The sequence below is a fragment of the Motacilla alba genome, chromosome 1, assembly GCF_015832195.1.
Source record: "Motacilla alba alba isolate MOTALB_02 chromosome 1, Motacilla_alba_V1.0_pri, whole genome shotgun sequence".
NCBI classification, from domain to species: Eukaryota; Metazoa; Chordata; class Aves; order Passeriformes; family Motacillidae; genus Motacilla; species Motacilla alba.
The window spans coordinates 19,022,099-19,041,125 of NC_052016.1; the positions used below are offsets into that span (position 1 = coordinate 19,022,099).

Sequence of the window (19,027 nt, forward strand, 5' to 3'; positions counted from 1 at the left end):
CTGGTGAGTTTTGGCCATGCCCCCAGCATGCCGAATCTGTTCTGAGGCACGAGCTAGGGTGAGGCTCTTCACCATGTGTGTTTTTGGGGTAGGGATGTGCAGTTTTTGACCCTAAACAAGGACTAACACTTCAGGTCTTACATTTAGTGGCAGGAAATAAACACTACTTTACACCTTTTATGGAACAGTCAAAGGGGCTGGTGCTAAATTGATATTACTACCTTACATTAATTATTTTACCAGAATAAAATACCAGGATTTTTTATCCAGAAGAGAGCATCCTGTACTCTTGAATTTCCTTCAATTTCATCCCACTTGCACAAACATGAAGATTGTATTTCTGAGAACATGTTCTGATGAGTCACGTTCCTGGTAGTGTGAAAGCACGTCCAGAAAATTGCCACGCTGGAGTCCCTGTTCCTAAGCTGGCATGGGAAAGTACCAGTAGAGCAGGCATTGCACTGCACAAGCACTGCTCCTACTTGTGGGTCGATGCCCATGCAAAGATAACATTTGAGAAGGTTATGGGCATGTAGCTGGAACTGTTCAGAACGTTCATTTTCCCTTCTGAATTTGTATTTGCCTCTTTTCTCTGTCAAAGTTGAGTTCCCCATGTCGGCAGTAACAGATTAAAAGAGGACTGAAGAATCATGCACTCTCTCACACTCTGCTTTCAGAAGTTACTCTCAGTAACAATTTTGTTTCACAGCCCCATTTTTCTGGCTGGCTAACATGAGCTCTGGGTAACCCTTTGTCATGGATCTCATGATGACACAAGCCATGCTGTTGAAACAGTATGTTCTGAAATGAAATGAACAGTGCGTACGAATTATACACACATGGTCTGGCAGCCAATACCACACTGCAAATGAATAAAGTTCTGGAGAGGACCATGAGGAAGCACCTAAAAAAGCAAAGCTTAAGTGTCCTGTGTTTGCCCTTCAAAATAACACAGCTGCTGGACAAACATTTTAAAATAAATGAACACCTTAATTACGTATTAAAATTGCAATAATATTCTTTAGTACAAATGATACTAGGTGCTCTGACTCAAGTATAGGAAACTGCTGTGTTAAGCTAAACTGTGCATCTCATGTATTTTTATTAAATCTATTTCCCTCCCCACATATTAGCTTATGTACTACTAAGAAATTCCAAAGAAAATATGGCTTCTTTGTCTAGGGACCTAAAAAGAGACTGTTTTGAAAACATGGTTCCAGTTCTGAGGATGAAATATTCTCCAAAAAATTGTTGCTTACCTACCTAACATCACAAATTTAGTCACAAGTGATTAATTAGTGTTTCTGTTTACATACAGATGCCTAATGAGAAAATCCATTTAAATTGTGTATCAAAAAACTTAAAGAACAGAAATCACTGGGCTATGTAAAGTTAGATAAGTTTCTGCTTGATTGTAATTTACATGAAGAGTTTATCCGACTCATATTAGCTGTGCTTTTATAACTGATCCAACTATATATCTTTGCATATTTTTATTAGCATACAAATATCTAGGTTTTATTAGGAGACATTAGCTCCACTAAATATTAGGTATATAACAAATCCAGCTTTGATGCTGTTGATCATTACACCAGCAGTTTACATCTGACATAAAACTGTCAGAGGTATAGGAGTGACTCAAGTCACCATAAACCACGAAGCAACAGCTCTGTCCACATAAGTTACATCCCCTTGCAGAGCTGGGGAATTTCCCTTGCCAATTTTTGCATATATTTTAGAGAGCTGCCTAGCCAAGACTGCCCTTGCTTTAAAAGGAGTGGGAACGTGAGGATACTGCCATAAATAAACAGCAGATACTATGCCCTGTTTCCATATATGTAATTCTAATTTTGGAATAATTGCACCTCTTTTTTTCTTGTTTGATATATGATTAAAAAAAAAGTGGAAGTATTTTCTGTGGAGAAGAAAATTCATTATGGGTTTTGATGACTTAGCACAGAGAATATCTGGGTTACATTCTTAATTTGAACAACATCAATTTTGCTCCATTACAGTGGCCAAAACAACCACTTAAAAATAAAAGCCTGACTAGAGAAAATAACTGCATTTTGTTTATATTTTGAAAATCTTGTTTCATGTTTATTTGGTTTGGGAAAAAAAATTAAGTTTAACCTGCTGAATTTTGTCTAACCTGCTGTGCCCACTTTTTGCTGTGTTTTGTTATTTTATTTAAGCAGAATACTGTTGTCTTATACAAAATGCAAATGGATCCATATTTTTCAGAAAAATTCCTTTCAAAATTATTCCATCCCCTAAAATCCTTTCTTTATTGTGAACGATACTGAAACTCTTGGTACATCTTAGTGTTGTTAACTTTCTTAATACAAGGGTAAGGACTACATTGCTTCTTACAGGAAGCTCCTAAAATTTGTTATGTTCCACATCCCTAATAACTCTTAAATATTTCAATGGCCTGGCCCATTGTCTACCAGCAGAAACATACAAAAACAGTTGCTTTAAAAAATGTGTTTGAAAATAAAAAAATAATTGTCTGTGTGGCTTGCCTAAAGCAGATTTAAACTCTTGAAAAGGTGATCACTAGTCATATTTATTTAACAAATAATTATTAAGCTGTTAAATTGGCCAGGTTGTGGCAACAAAAAATAATTAAGTCCATAAACGTTTTTTCACCTGTCTCAAGCCACTTTATGTACCAGTTATTTGTAATTTTCCACTCACACTGTTTGATTATTGTCGCTCATATGGATGCTTAAAGAAAGCTAATAAATGACACAACAAATCAGATAAATTCTTGGATTTTTGAAACAAATAGTTTCATGTGCTTTCCAGAGTTATTACTTCAATGGTAAATAGATTTTGTTCATGTCCTTTCTATAAAGAAAAAGAAAAGGTATAAACAATTTACTGTGTTGCGATTCTCAGTATTCTCTACTGAAATTCTCTTTCCCAGTATCAGAGATGTACTGCAATTCCAGTAATAAGCTGTACTTGAATTTATGAGCAAAACACAGTGTAAATCATGACATGAAGACATGTAATTTTGTTTTCTATGACTCATCAGCTTTTTTTCCAGTTCCCAACTTGATATCCAAAAACCCCACCTTTTTTTAAAAAAAATTGTATTATTATTTTTGGGATAATTTGTATGGCCCAGACATTCCAAAGGAGAATACTTTTCCTCTGATTGCACAGCTGTTCTCTTCTGAGTTTTCATTCTTTCTTTCCCCTATCTCTTCTCTGAGAGTTGAAATATCACTGAACATTTTCACTGATATTTTCTGATCTTGCTAGAATGCTTTTGGTAGAAATAAAACCTATACCAGAAAATAAAAATAACCCACTGAATTTTTCCTAAATTCTCAAAAATTTATTAAAAAATGATTTGCAGAACTTGTCATGCTATAATTAGGTTTAATTGTCCTTTTATTGTCCTTTTTCGGCTAAATGAAGAAAGAGCAGCAATAGCATTATTCAATTGCTCAAATCCAGAAGAAAACAAGTGCCACAGCAAGCAATATTTCTGTTTGTTATAAGTTGATACACAACACGAAACATAAAATCCCTCCAAGAATTTCTGTGTTATTTTATATCTCCAGAAACCAGCATCACCAAAACCATAAAGGATTTGCTTTTGACTTCAGTGAGTATGGAAACAGATTCTATATTCTGGGAGGGGTTTCCACTACTTAGAATTTTCAGCAGGACAGCAGAGATGTAACCTTCTCCTAAAGGCAAGCTCTCATACACCAGCTACTCTCATTTTGCTAGATCTTAATGTTCTTCTTGAATGCCTGAGGAGCTTTATCTTCCTATTTGGCACAGTTCTAAATTGGCTTAAATCATATTTATCCAACATTTACCTACATTATATTTTCAAGGGTAATTTGTGTCCTTCTCCCAGAGCATTTTTTCTTTTGTGCTCTGTAGGGTTCCTCTCTGGCCCTGTTCTTACTCAGCAGTCTGAAGCTGCCTGTGAGCAGTGTTGGTCATTGGCATAATTCTGGATTTCATTTCTATGCTGACAAGACACAGACATTGTCAACCAAACCAGCAATTTCAGATGGTGTTATTACTATATTGACAAGCTGGTAAGCATAAAAGCCTCTACAAGCATCAATTTTCTTCAGTTAAAATCAGAGAAAAACCCTGAGCTGTTCATGGCTGGCTCTTGCCATCAAACCACACCCACTTGAACTTCTAACCCAGCTTTAAAATTCAATGTAGGTTCATTGGCTAAAAACCCTGTATGTTTTATGATTGCAAGCTCTTCTTTCAGTGTTGCAGTCAAAAGATTAAGGCTTCTTATTATTAGTTGAACTAAATGTGCTTTGCTTATTGCTCACTCATGCTTTTATGTTGCCTAGGCTAGATTATTTTAATGCCCAGCTTGTTGATCCGCCGAGGAGGCCGATTATCAAATTTCATCTTGTGTAGCAAGTGCTGTTTCCAGAGCAAGTATTGTACAGACTAATGCAGGTTTCATACCTGCTTTTTCCTCATGGTGGTCACTAATACACCACAAAATCTATTTAAGCTATCACTGCTCTTATACTACCAGGTATTTTTCATGAACTTTGACATATTATAAGATATATTTGTCAGGGGGGCTGATTCTACCAGGTTAAGATAACAGAAGCTTTATCACTGACTTCAGGCAAAAAAAATAAAAAATGTAAACCCACATATTGTCTACTCATTATCTTAAAGCTACTGCATGGGCACTGTGTGGTGGATTTCTGCTTGTATCCTGTATATATTTCAGAAAGTGTTGGTGTATCCCACCTGGCAGATTCAGAAGCACTTTTCAGCTCCTGAATCCCAGTGCTCATGCACTATGGCTGCACCCTGTGTATTGAAATAAGACAATGTATAGGCACCGTTTCTTTGCAAAGTCTGATTTTCTTCGAAAGGAAGGCTTCTCATGTGTCATTTACTTCTGCCAGGCTGATCAGAGCACTAGGACTGACAGAGGCACTCTGGGCTGCTCTGCCTGCTGATAGTCTGAGTATGCTCATGATTTGCATTGTTTTCTGAGGGGTTCTGGCTTCAGCTATGTCTGACAGCAGCCACGAAATGCTTAATAAGTGTTTAATGTCTAAGCTGTTTAATTTTATTTTGATCTTTCCTGTGAAAAAGAAAACGTTAAGAGTTTTGTTCCCAGGACTCAGCTTTTAAATGACCAGAAGTTAAACCCTCCAGAATACTCAGCTTTTAAATGACCAGAAGTTAAACCCTCCAGAAGGTCATTAGGACCTTTTTTAAGAACACAGAACTTCAAGAGTCAGTGGTGGGGAGTAAGAGAATTTACAGCTCTCTAGCACTGACAACAAAGGTAATTTCACAACAGACTGCAGAACTTGTTTTTAGGATGTCCTTACAAGAGCAAGAATTTCTGCACAAAGGAGTGCCACCATTTAAAAGGAAAAGAGCAGTTGTAGAACCCCTAAAGTTGGAGCTAAGAATATGGGCCTACACCGATTTCACTGAAGATTAAAATATTTTGGCTCTAGTGTCTGCTGTAATGAGAATATGTATAAACTGACAGAGCTGAAAAGTATTTTACTTAGATGGCAGCCTACAAAAATTAATGTGAAAATGAGAATTGCTTAGGGGTAATAGATTGAGGATGCAAGACTCATTTTTTAAGTGTTAACCTTTTACATGACAGTGTGATACTATAATAAAAATGGCAGCATTCTTTGTTTGGGGAATTTATTTTATGTTCTTAATTGTTTTGTAATTCCTACATTATGATTTTTTTTCTGGCAACTTCTGACTGACAGAAGTTGAGGATTTTTCATATCAATAAAATAGAATGAGTGAGCTTCATTGTACTGAGCAAAAGATAAAGCAGCAACTTGTTTTAATTGCTGTAAATTATTAAATTAAACTATTCCTGAATATTAATATTTGTTCTGGTCTATTGTGAATGTGAACATGGGAAATCAATTGATTTCTTTCTAGTAACTGGATCCTTAAGAACTCACCCCAAACTTTGAGCCACTTTGATGTTCAAAGGCTGAGATCAGAGATGAGAAGAAAAAGAATGGAGACCTCTTCACAATATTTTTACCTTTGAAGTCTCAGGTTAAAAGTACTACTTCTGTGTGCTTAAACAAGCAAGGGAATGAAGAATAAGATCATGAGTTATGATAACAGACAAGTGACAAATGTTTTGCATGAAGTACTTTTCCTTGTCGAGAGAGAGAATGTTCTTCTAAGAGATTTCCAAAGAGATTGGCAATTTGTAGAGTCAATTATTGGGAAGGAAGAGATATATACTGTATTTGGGTTTAACTGTTTAACTGGGAAGAAAAGATTCATTTGGAGCTTTTCCCCTTGTTTCCCTCTACATTTCATACAAGTGGTAGCAAACACGCACATTATCCAACTGTCAGCAAATCCCCTAGACTCAAGCCTGGAACATTACATCCCACGTTTCCCCCATGAAAACCCTTCATGAAAGCTCCTCTGTCATTCAAGATCATACTATTCCCTCCTCTATTTATTTCTAAGTGTCACTCAGCTCCATTCCACCAGCTTGGAAAAACGTCAAGAACTTTTATCTTCAGAGTCAGTTGCCAGTTCTGTTTAGTGAACAAGCCAGCAGGGACCTCTGGTGCCATCAATGCAGCTCCGTCAATGCCCCTCTCTTTAGGGATGGAGTATATCATTATCCCGATGGCTGGACAGAAAAAAGCTGCATTTTTAGAATAGTTCTCAGGGAGCAGTTACTGGAAATCTCCTCCCTTGAGACAGACTATTGGCAACAAGTTTTGCTGCTGTGACATGAGGTATTGCATCAAGGCCCAGTCCTGCCACTAATAAAGTTAGTGGGAAACGTGCCATTCTTTTCAAGCGAAGTCAACAGGATTAGTGTAGCAAATCAGGGCTAAAAAATGTACCTTGCATCTACAAATGCAAATGGAAAGTCAGATCCCAAGTGAGAATGTCATTTTATGTCTGGTTTCAGAAACTGGCAATGTGTCAAATCAGAATAAGTCCCTTCCCCAAATTTAAAACTGACATTATAGAAAAGGGAAGTTTTATTTTCGTTTTGCAACACTTCCATTTTTGGTTTTAGGGTTGTTTGTTTAAGTTTGCGTCTAAAATAAGCCAAGAAGAGACTGTTTCAGTGTTGGATTTCTTTTTCCTCTTTAAAAAAATAATTACTTTCCTCTAATACAAGGCATACTCATTGTACAGGTTTTAATTCTTTACAAAACTATATTCTGATAGAAAATGCTTCACTTTATGCTTTTTTTTAACCAGCTCTAGCAGACTCTTTTAATTACCAACAGACACATTACACAGCTGTGCTAAGAAACATTACTTGACCTGCTCAGCCTGAATGGAGAATTTCTGTTGATGTCAGCTGTCAGACCCACAGGCTCTTGACTGCACTAACAGGTAACAGTCCCACTCTCATGGCAAGGGCCCTTTTCCTATAGGGAAACATGGTGCTGGGTTATTTTAATTTATATATATATATGTATGTGTGTGTTGGTTCATTTTTTTTTATAAGATATTATCATACTTGGCAATACTGGCTTTAATTCTACTTAAAATGACAGAACTGGATTGTCATCATTTTTAATGGGAAAAATCTATGCAGTTCATCAGAGGTGCTGTAAAATCTAATCAGAAATTAGACTGTAAATTTAATAGGCCTATATTCCCTATAATGCTATTTTATAAATCTGAAACTGTAGCAGATTTAGAGTTTCACACATGATGCAATTCAGCAGTGGTGGAATCTTCAATTTAAACAAATAACATGAGCAGTAACTGGCACCCCATGCTAAAGAGCTACTGGCTGTGTTTTGAGTAGTAGGGTACCAAAGCTTTTCATTCCATGCCTGGGCTTTCATTTGAGTGTATTTCTATACCACAGCTCTAGGCCATGGGATAACTTCCCCCCAGTTTATTTTTCATGCAGCAGAGGTTAAGAATAGCTGTGAGACACTGATTTTGACCACGCAGCCCTTGTGTGCGAATATCCAGGAGACGGGAGGGCAGCGCTAACTCTCCCGTTAGTCGGTGAGGAGTGACTGGGAGAGATGGCCGGGAGAGGCACGGGGCAAGCTGAGGGAGGTGAGCAGCGCTGTGGGGAAGGGGAGCAGAGGCAGCAGCCCCCAGCAGTGCCCAGTCCCGCGGGGATGGAGGCGGCGATGCTGCCAGCATCCCCCTCCCCGCGCTCGGCTCGGAGCCGCAGAGCCTGGCCCCGAGGCTCCCGTCCCCAGCAGCCCGATGGGAAAATCCCAAGCGGGACTCCGCAGGATTTTCCTCCCCGTGAGAGCAGCAGGGGGGGCGAGGGGCTGCCGAGCGCGGAGCCTCCCCTGCTCCCGGCAGGATCGTGCAATCTGGCGGGACATATGTGACATATGTGACATTATGTAAGGAGCGGCTGCTGCCGACCGTGAGCGATGGCAGGGCGGCAAGAAGAGACGGCAAAACCTCCTTCCCCGCGCTGGAATGAGTCACTTCCAAGGGTAATTTGCACCATTTGAACACCGGGTACCTCCCGTGTAATGATTATACAGAGTTACCATAAAACCTCAGGGCTCATCTGCAGAAACATCCCTTACGCCGGAGTTCTCTGTGGAGACATACTTATAAAAATTGGTGTGAGGGGAAGATTAAATAGATAAGAGCATAAAAACAGATTATAGAATAAATAGTCTTGTAGATGGGTTCAATGGGAAGGCAGGAGCTCACACTCCTGATTCTCCTGCTGAATTCTGTAATGCTGGGCACATTCCTTCACCACGTTTCCCACCTCAGTTTCCCAGATGTGAAAGGCCTATTTCAACTCTTTCTCTACCTTATCTAAATGCTGTAATACAACAAAAATATATTCACTGCTGTCTAGCCTATGGAACCTGGATCTCAGCTGAGTCTTCAAACTTGGAACAAACAATTATCAACACATAGATATGCTTTCCTATGGTTTTGGATTGTGTTCCCTTTTCTTGTAGATCCTGCTATTCATGCCATCCCAAAAAAAAAGTGTTTGCCAAAGGCAAAAGAGCAAAATATTTTTTAACAACCTGATAGAGAATAAAACACAATGAAGAAGATACTTTTTTAAAAATCCAGTTTTAAAAAATCCTTGAGTAATATTTCTTTACATTAGTAAAGCCATTGCCTAAAGTAATCATGTATTACACCATTACTGCACAGCAACACTAAAAAAGCTGTAAACCTTTGAGAAAGAACTTAAAGGAATGAATCTGTAACAAGGAATACACTTTCTGTCTGTCATAATTGCACATTTAAGAGGCCTCTGCTTTACCAGTGGCAATTCAAAGTGACAATGCCTGGCTTAGTGCTGTTGTCTTTTAGCTACTATTATAGAAATTGTAGCTGCACAATTTTCAAAGTGAACAATTTTATGAAGTTAATTGTGTAACACTGTTTATGAATTTAAACCACACAATGAATGCATTATTCACAGACACACATAATGGACTCTTTCCATTGAATGATGGTTTAAGAAAAAATGTAACTGATTTTGAAACTACAATGATTGATTTATGAGGTAAAAATTAGAAGTGCTAAGTATGTATTACTTGTCTGCTCACCAGCTAAGTGGATGGGGGTGGCATGAAAAATATCTATATATAACTAATTGCAATGCATGGATACCATGGAATCAGAGAAATTATTTCAAGAAAAGCAAAAGGATTACCCTGGAAGTAAATGGTGAAGATTTAAGAAAGGCAATTGGCTATCAAGGGAAACGAGACAAGAATTAGATGTGCTTGCCTATAAAAATCTTATCTAATATGTAATGGAAGCTTTATTCTTAGAAATTTTAAAACAGCTGGATCGAACAATATCAAATTAAAAGACAGCACTCCAGTAATACCTCTCATTAATATCTTGCTTTTAAAGTAATGGTGGGACTTTAAATTAAATGGTACCAAATATGAATAATGGAAACTACCTGCCTCTAATGAAGAAAGGACTTCTGTGGTACCAAGGGATGTGACTTCTTGGTACTTACCAAGAAGTACTGGAAGAACTTTCCATTTTTAATTCATTTGGAAGGAAAAAAAAAAAGATATCATTATACATGGTGAATATCATACGAGTTCACAAGCAGTTCCATTAAAGAGCTTTAAACTAAGTAAAAAGCTTAGTTAGTTTAGATAAAAATTATGACCTGCTCTTCTGCTGTAGCTTTTTATATGAACAGATTTTAACTGAAAAACAAATTGAAGGAGGTACTTGTTTTATTTCATTTTCTGAGCTGATACCTTAACAAAAGGAGGTAAAATCATATTAATGCAGAGGGCCAATTTAGAAGAAACATACCAAAGCAATGCACTAAACTTGCTGCTTCCACCATCCACTTCTACTAAGCAAAGAGTCTCAATTCACTGTTAGCTAAATCCCATGAACATCTTGCTATCCCTTATTTGAGCCAGCCTGCTTCAGGGTAAAAAAATCTATCTACAGGAAAACTATTAGTAAAGGACAGCTCTCATCAAAGGGCAGAAGGAGATGGGTTTAGCAAGGCAGTTTTTATAATTTAATAAAAAAATTAATCCAAGTGTTTCCATATTGATGTGTCTTGATTTAAGCTCTAAAATTAAGGAAGGTTCACATTTCTATGAAAAAGCCATGAAGAGCAGAATATAATATAACTTACCTTTAAGCTAGAGCAAAATAGCCCATTTGTCTTAGATTGGCAACTGTCACACATTTTTAGGTAGAAATAGGACAGATGGATTACTCATTACTTTGATTTTAGATACCTAATTCCATCAAAATATTACAAGGCAAAACCATTGCATCAGCATGGAATGTTTTATTCCTGAATTTTTGATGGGCAAAATACAATAAAATTTGCCCGGATCTTGTGAATTGTATTTTCTGATGAACACACACTCACACACACACACACACATATATATATATATATATATATATATATATATATATGTAAATTCCTATGCTACACCAGTTTGTATATAAACAATGTAACATGTCTAGCCTATATAAAAGCTGTTTTCTTTTCACTCAGATTCACATTATTTGTCTATACCATATGACTTGTAACTGGTTAAGTATCAACTTCAGTTCATTTTACCACTCAGCTTTGTACTCCTTATCCATTTATTCTCCTGCCAAAGCAACCTGACCCTTCTTCCACCCGAACATTAACACGCATTATAAGTTTCAATTCTTCCTCTTTCTGGAAATTTATCTTCATACTTTGTGAACTTTGTAACTCATATTTTCATCAAGTTTCAGTCACGACACTCTTATGGGTCTAAGTGACCACATTTTGAGTGTGTTTACACTCTTATGTCATGTGTGCTAGAATGACCTTATGAACTCCCACCAAAAAAAGCAGAACATGCATACAGTACATCAATAATGTTTATAACATGTCCCATAGAAATGAAATGGAAGTTCTGACACTATTGCCTTTTCTAGTGTAATTTATTGAACTCGTGGCCTCCAATTTGAAATGTTTATACATGCTAACAGTTCTGTTCACCCCCTCCACTGGCTCAGACATGGTGATATTCTCCCTAAGAAAGGATGGCCATTAGGCACAATACAATAACTCATGGAAAGCAGAAGCTCACATTTCACAATCTAACAACATACTAGTAGAAGACTAGCAAAAGCCTAGTAGAAGTTTACAAATAAATAGCTGCAGTTGTCATAAATTTAAAAAAAAACCCAAAAAAACCAACAAAACACCCAAGTTTATCTGCTAGATTTCATTTGTTATTGAGTGAATCAGAGTACTCTCTACTACAGATGACCTGGTGGCTGTCTAGAATTACAGACTGGAGCAGGGGCTATCCAGCCCAAAGGTTAGGGCCTGTGTCCAGAACTGGAAATGAGGCAAATGTTCATGGCCAAAAACCAGGAACCAGAAAGTCAAACCAAGGGTCAGCAGCCAGAGATAGGAATAAGCATCTGCCCAGGAATCACGGCCTGAAATCAGAAACCCACAAGAAGAAACTGCAACCACAGGGCACAGAGCAGAGGTGGTTCTGAAAATATACACTGTGATGTGAGGGAGGATGCACCAGGGTTCCACCTCAGACCTGCTCCTGAGCCGTGGCTGATGTGCTCTGGCTGATGGGTCCAAACTGCAGAGACCCTGATTTACTATTACAGAAGAAGATCTTCTCACATATTAGCAAATTTTACCTGAAAAACATGGCAAACAAACCACCCTTCTACCCTCCAAAACTCTCTAGATGTTGAGAAAGATGGAAACTCTCTTCTCAGTATCACACTTGTTTGGGCAGACTCATAGAAGGCTTACAGCCCTGCTGCAGCCAATCCAGCAAGTTCCAGAGGAATTACATCCACTTAACATTTTTATATTTTATACTAAGATGCAACTTCCAAATCAGTTAAAAGCAGGAATGAATTAAAACAAAGATATAGAGTATGGCTCCTTAGAGTTTTGATAATCCTGTGATATTCCTAAGGGTTTTTGTACTATCACTGGAGAGAGGGGTGCCAAATGGCCAGACTAGATTTCTACCTGTAATTGTGTATGCATGAAGCAGCAGTGGAGAAAGGTTGTATGCAACAGGGCCTGGTGTGGCAAATCAAATCAAATCAAATCAAAAGATAACTAGAATGGCTTGGGTTGGAGATCATCTGGTCCAACTGCAGTGAGCAGGGACATCTTCAACTAGACCAGGTTGCTCAGAGCTCCATCCAATCTGACCTTGATCAGCTTCCAGGGACAGGGCATCTACCACCTCTCTGGGCAATCTGTAATAGTGTTTCACCACCGTCATCATACAGCATTTCTCTCTTATCTCTAGTTTCAATCTACCCTCTTTCAGTTTAAAACCATTACATCTTGTCTTATCGCAACAAGCCCTGCTAAAAAGTCTGTCCCCATTTTCCTTATAAATCACCTTTTCATGCTAAAAGGCCACTAAAAGGTCTCCCCAGATTCCTCTCTTCTCCAGAGGCCCCAGTTCTCTCAGCCCATCTTCATCTACCTTGCTTAGATATGCAAGGATATCTTAAGCACATTAAGAATTTAAATATGCAAATATTGTGCAGTGGGTCAGAGCACCCACATATTTCTTAGAAAAAAAATTTTGTTGAGGATTTTGCTATGACCTCACCCTATTTTCCTGTGGGAAAGAAAAATATTGTCTGGCTTCCCTCATAGCATATTCTACATTTTATTGACAAATCACTTATGACACTAATTTATTAGCATAGAAATATTACTACACTCAAGACAGCCTGCTTTGATTTACTACATCAGGGTTTTTCATATGCCAAGGTCCTATCATCTCTGCTGGATCATTAAAAGTCCCTTGGCTTTTTTTTTTTTTTTTTTTTTTTTTTTGTGCAATGTAAGAGTTTTGCCCTGTGGCCCTGGCTAAAATCCTGGATATTGGACTGGATTTGCTGCTCAAAGGAAGATTCACTGACCTGCTGCTTAAGTTATACAGGATTTGTTTATCAAAACCATCTTTACGTTAGCTCCTTGCCGAAAAAGTCAACGGCAAAGAAGGGAAAAAAGGGGGTCATAAACACAGAAAAGTAAAATCCAACCATTAGAGACAAGCTGACTAAACTGCAGCACTGTTTTATCCTCCTTGTGTAAAACCTACATGTATGACATTCCAAGGGAAGGAATGCAACTAAATCCATCTATCCCTTTCCATACAGTTAGTGTTCCAGGTGTCTGCTTAGCTTTGTGAAAACATCAACACCACTTTAAAGAAGCTGGGTGTAATGACTGTATCCAGAGGCACCTGCTCAATTCCACAGAGATGTGGAGCATTGTAAGATTCAAGAGTCTTTTTGCCATCACCATTATATTAAAAGGAAGCTGGGTGGCCAATTTCATTAGCTGTTGTTCCAATATTTTTTCCCTCTCTTCCATGGCTTCATTTCACTTCGTGCGCAAGCAGTGAGTGACTACTGGTCCTAGTCAAAGTAAGCAAGCCCTGCATCATCAATATTCCAGACTACATGAGCCCATTCAGAAAACACGTTAAGAATAGAAAACTTGAGACTGAAGTAAACCTTATGCTCTGTCCCTCACATAAATTGATTTGGTATTTTGAAAAAGAAATCAAAGTCTCATTAACCTAAAGCTCATGGCTCAGATGAAATCCATAGAAAATCAACTGGCTTATTTTTAATTTAAGGATCTTTCCTGGAAAAAGAAAAAAAGTACATCTTAACACCTAACTGAAGATAACCAATTACTTTATCTTGTCTCCACTTCTTCTGAAATCAAATAAGCCCAAACAATTTCACTGTTACTTAAAAATGAGCTATTGAAATGGGATGTGAAGAAAAAAGTGGACATGTTTTCAAGTCCTTCTTGCATTTTCTGAATTTTTAATATATATTTCAGCAAATGCTATTTTAGCTGTAGTAGTAAATTTGAGCACCTGTTGTTTGTGTACCTAACAGTCTCTCAGAAACACCAGTTCATGCTATAATACAATTCCTAAGAGTATGTTCGTATTTTGTCTGAAAAGTAAACAATTCATCTCCTCACAAGGAAACAAGTCTGCTTGTCAGCACAGAAAATAAATGCATGGTGATGCTACATATCCAGCATAAAAAATAGCACAGAGTTTTGAAATAAAAATAAATATATCAAAACAGCCTATGTGTATAAGTTCAATTAATGTAAACAAGCAAAAGCTAATTAGTGAACATTTCAGCTGCATTATGGAAAATAGGCTACACGTGTAGGCACACACACCTTGAAGTCTGTGCGGAGCACACTTGCTCCTCTTTGGAGGAGCACACCTCCCACCATCACGGCTGATAAGGCCCTGAAATGCCCTGATGTTTTCCCCTCCCTCTCCCTCTCCAGCAGATACGGCAGCACGGTGGAGATACCCGGCTGCGTCAAACGATCGCTGGGGAAGCGAAATCTTCAGCAGGAACTTTGTACCCGTATATATCTAAAAGTCAACACGGCTCATTGTCGCATTAGGGAGCTGCTGCTGTCCCAGGATTGCTGAGATACTTGGCAAGACAGACAGGCAGCCTCTCTGTCTCCCCGATGGCGTCTGCCTTGCTGCAGATTTGTCATGCAATTCATCGAGATGAACTGAACACATAAATTTTCAGTTATGACTGGAAAGTTAGAAAATTCTCCACAGATGAAAACTACATATCCGTGCTGATAGTCAGGCAGGAAGCACCTTGGGGAGCAAGAGCAAGAACAAAGGATCACTCCCAGAGTGTGAGAGTCACTTAGAGAAAGGAAGAACAAGCTAAAAGTAACACTGGTGAGAAATTAATTCAATGTTAACTCAGAAGATCCTTCTACATTGATTCATTTTCCAGTCAAAATATCATTAAATTTTTAAATCACTCCCACCATAGGTGGCAGTTTATTGAGATTTGTTTTTGAGAACTGGGAGTTCAGCAAACCAAAAGCTTCTACAACAATCTCAACTCTGAATTTAAAACCAGCATCTTCACAATAAACTGCTGACCTCCACCCTTAACTGTGGCAAACCAGCAGCCAGACACACAATGGGGAGATCATGCAAAACCCTCCACTTAACACAGAGGCATATAAAATGAGATTTTTTTCTTATAAAATCTCGTGTCAGACAGGAAGAACAAAAACAACAAGGTCCTTTCATAATAAAGACTCAAACCTTTCTCATATCATATATCTTATAAGTTGTCTATCATAATTCATATGTTGTAAGCAAATGTGGTTTTTTTACTCTTTTTTCTTTCCTTAGACAAGCTTATTTTCAATCAATATTTTACACAGCACAGGCCATGCTCTATGGCTGAAGTGCAAAAACCTGAGCTTCTTGCCAGGGAAAGACTTAAACCTGAATATGAGGAAACAAACATTACTTTTGAACAACTCTTTTGAAGAAGTTTGTCAAAGTCCTTATATAGTAAATATATGTAGGCCTATAAAAACAACTTCATTTTAGTCCACTCTTTCCTTCTAATTTTGTTACAATGTGGGTAACTCATCTAACGTGTACCTAACATGTTCCATTATTACCAACATGTAAAATAGTGAGCTACTCAGAATTCTCTTTTAATTTTAACATTTACCCAGGATATTTAATATTTAATTTCAAATTTGATTTCTTAAAAAATTGGCAAAGTCCTAGTGTGTAAACAGTTTTACTGAATATGACACCAAATGATCAATGTCAATTTGCTTTAGAGAGCACTTTAAATATCTCTACAAGCATCTTCTTGCTGATATAACACAACCTACATCAGGAAGAAGCAATGGGTGGTGGAAAGTTTGCCTTAACTACCCCAGGAGAATAAAGCAGTAAAACTGTAGCTTCAGACAAGCCTCTTACCCTACCCAGCCAGTGTGGTCAAGACTGAATGAAGAAGGCACTTGGAAAAGAAAGTTCTGAAGAGGAGAGCAAAACCAAATTAATAATGAGAAACAAATAAAAATAACTTTTGGACTGTTCTGGTTTGGCTTCTTTCAGTATTCCTGCCAAAGGAAATCCCCCTGCATTTTCTTAAGATACCTGTATTTGCATGAGCAGGAGGAAGCTAGATGGGAGGGCTTTTCTGATAGCCTTACCTGGAGGGGTTTGAAACAGGGACTGGGGAGTGTGTAAACTGAGAAGAAAACATTTCACAGGCACTGATTCTTAGTGGAAAGATACTAGTTCCCAGATTAAAAAATATCCTGCAGGTCATATTTGCATGCATACAGCGTTTTCTGGCCACTTTTTTTTTCAGAAGGGGCAATAACAAGTCTTCTCTTTTGAGAGTCTCGGCACCTTGAATAAATTCCAACTTTTACTTACCTGTTAGATCTCCCTCAATGTTAGGATCCTAGTAGATCTGCAACCAACTAGTACGGCACAGTCCTTCTCTGAGATCTGGTTCTTGGTTCAGGCAGGCAACAGGTGGGTTGATTCTCAAACTATTTGCTGAGAAAGAAAACAGGCCACTTTAAACAAAAGCAGGTACACCCAGGCAAAAATTTAAAATAAAACAAAAAAGGGAAAAACAAAGAGAGAAAAAGTAAAGAATCAGAAAACTGAAAACAAGAATTGACCTGCAAGTAATTTTCCTGTTTATTCTTGTATTTCTAACTGAAGCCAGGTGACAGAGGCACACAAGACTATGATGAAAATGGGGCAAGGGGAAGGCAAGAGGGAGATGCAAACATTCCCCTATCTACTTCAGTGGTGCCAACAACCAGCATAGTTGCTACCTCGCAAACCCAGTCCCAGTTCCTGTTTTGCATGATTTGGACTATGTACCTGAACTTCAGCCCACTGCCCCGGCCCATGAAACTTCACTAACCATGGGGCTACAGGCACTCTCCTCCTTCCTTCCATTACCTTACCTTCCCCTGCAAATATATTATTGTTAATATGTGGTCAATGCCAACAGAAAAGAGTGAAGGAATCCCACTCCATACAGTTAGTAACAGCCTGACAGGGTCCATCTTTTCAGATGAGGCAAGCCAAGGCTCAAATCTGTAGTCACCACCCAGAACAGCTCTGTCACCTGAAGGACTTTTATCAGTGCAGCAAGCAATGTACACATTTTATAGCTGTTAACTTTATCATCTTCTCCCCACCTTTTGTGTATTTTCAGTTGTCAGAAGTGCTGGGGAGGGTAGCGACAGTCAGAGTTTCATAGGAAACAGAGATTCCAAGGCCAGGGATAATCAGCCTAGCAAAGAGAGGCCAGAGTCTCAGATGGAACTTCAGCAGTGGGAGCAACATAAAATGTTACTCATCATTGCTCCTGTGTCAGGGATTTGCATCAGTGCAGACCAAAGGAACTGCTTACGGATGTGCTCTGCCACAGTCACCACTTCCAACAATGGCTCAATGACTTGGTCTGCTCACTGCAGCGGTTGCATGCAGACAACAAAGAGTAGCAAGAAAAAAAAGTCCCTAATATTCCTGAGTTTCCATAGTCCAGGACAGGAATGGAACATCACAGGTGCAGTTCCTGTTATTTCTATTTCTCAGTATTCACCCTGGAAGGGCTCAGCCATTATAACACATTATTTTGGATCTGTGGACCTCGGCTGACCTTTTTTTCCCCCCACTTCTTTTTAAGCCCTGAGTACCTCATGCTCTCTTTCAAGTCCACACAAGCCATGGTCTGGAGTGTTCACTGTAGGGTCCTTGTTAGATTCTTAAATATATTGCTTAGAAGGAGAAGGTCAGACCTGAAGTAACAACAAAAGCACAGAACTAACCCACCAGAAGAAGGCTCCTCTGGTGTTTGGTGGACTCATGAATGTTTGCAGGAAGGAAAAAAATCATTGTTTCTAAGCACACAAATCTTTTGGTCCAGAATTCACGTTTTTGGCTACTACAGTCCTTCCATGAATCCTGGTTTTAATTGTGGCTCTCTATAATTAAATTTATTGAACCCAGACACATAGCAGCCATGATACAACGGGGGCAGACTTCTGATGTCTGAGAAAGTTTTCTGAACATGCATGTTCCTTTCAGTGAGGTGAGATGACAGCAGTCTGCTCAGACCTGCGGCATGCTGTGGGCACTGAGCACTGATGACTTGGTTTACCACCCGTGGTTTATCATCCTTTCCATCATAAAGGATGTGGCAACAGATAGGAAATTTTTCTCTTTCTGTAATACAGCTACAGCACTGCCTGAAATATAAATTCCTCCAAGGGTGTTTGTACCAGCCTTTGCTCTCAGCTGTCAGTCTCCGTTCTCACTCAGGGTCTGTGCTTGGGTACAGCAGCCTTTGATATGACCACAGCTAATCAAAAAAGCTACACAGGTGGGTTTTCAGCCCTTATGAATAAGAAAGTTGGGGTTAGCTTCGAAAAAGCCTCTGAAGGAGGTGAAAAAGGAGGATTTGAAAGCAGGATATCCAGACGCATTAAGTTCTCTTCACCCCCATGGTGTGGAACACCGTTACCGTGACACAAAGGGAACACAGGGACTAGCTTTTTTTCTTTCTTGTTTCTTTTTTTAAAAGAGTTGTTTCATCTATTTGGATATATAGAATTAGCTGTTCATTTTTCCTCATTTAAATACATCTCAGGAGGAAGGAGAAT

General features: G+C 38.6%; 1 long non-coding RNA gene across 1 annotated transcript; it reads right to left on the reverse strand.

Moving 5' to 3' along the window:
* Positions 1 to 6,027: 6,027 nt before the first annotated feature.
* Positions 6,028 to 17,180, reverse strand: LOC119707808. The gene is made up of 3 exons (XR_005258927.1): positions 17,030 to 17,180; positions 16,776 to 16,901; positions 6,028 to 7,427 (listed from the first exon to the last, which is right to left on the reverse strand). It is a non-coding gene; the product is annotated as an uncharacterized LOC119707808 (long non-coding RNA).
* Between the last annotated feature and the right edge of the window lie 1,847 nt (positions 17,181 to 19,027).